General features: G+C 36.5%; 1 protein-coding gene across 1 annotated transcript in view; it reads left to right on the forward strand.

The window, feature by feature from the left end:
- LOC119592639 overlaps positions 1-502 on the forward strand; it is a gene marked incomplete in the record, with an annotated part of 5,958 nt that overhangs the window by 4,007 nt on the left and 1,449 nt on the right.

The raw sequence follows: 502 nt of genomic DNA on the forward strand, positions 1-502 counted from the left end.
GTAACAAAATCAGCTGCGTGAATTATCAGCCTGCCTCCACCCAGTACTTTATCAACATTTTCTGGAACGATTAAATTGTTTAATTTTGTCAACAAAGATAAATTTACCAAATAAGGCCGAACCCCCCTGCCATGTGTTTTAACTTAACTGTGAATTAGGTTTGCCTAAAAGGAAAAAAATAAAGTAAGGTATTCAGTTTCAATTAAAAGCGAGTTGCAAAAGGATCTTAGCAGTCAATGCAACGGCAATGAGGGTGGAGGGAGAATTCTTCTGCTGTTGCCAAGGAAACGAAAAGGAGGGTGAATTCGAGTTTGCATCTTGGAGAAATATATTACCTGATATTTTTATTCTTACTTTATTTTAGAATTATTTGTGCGTTTGTCGTTAGTTTTCACTCGTTTCATTGAATGATATACTCTTTGTATGCTTCTTTGTTTGGTGAATTTGTGCACTCTTAGACATGCACTCATCTTTCACAGTCGCACTCGCACACACACAAAAA

Source organism: Penaeus monodon, chromosome 30 (assembly GCF_015228065.2).
Source record: "Penaeus monodon isolate SGIC_2016 chromosome 30, NSTDA_Pmon_1, whole genome shotgun sequence".
NCBI classification, from domain to species: domain Eukaryota; kingdom Metazoa; phylum Arthropoda; class Malacostraca; order Decapoda; family Penaeidae; genus Penaeus; species Penaeus monodon.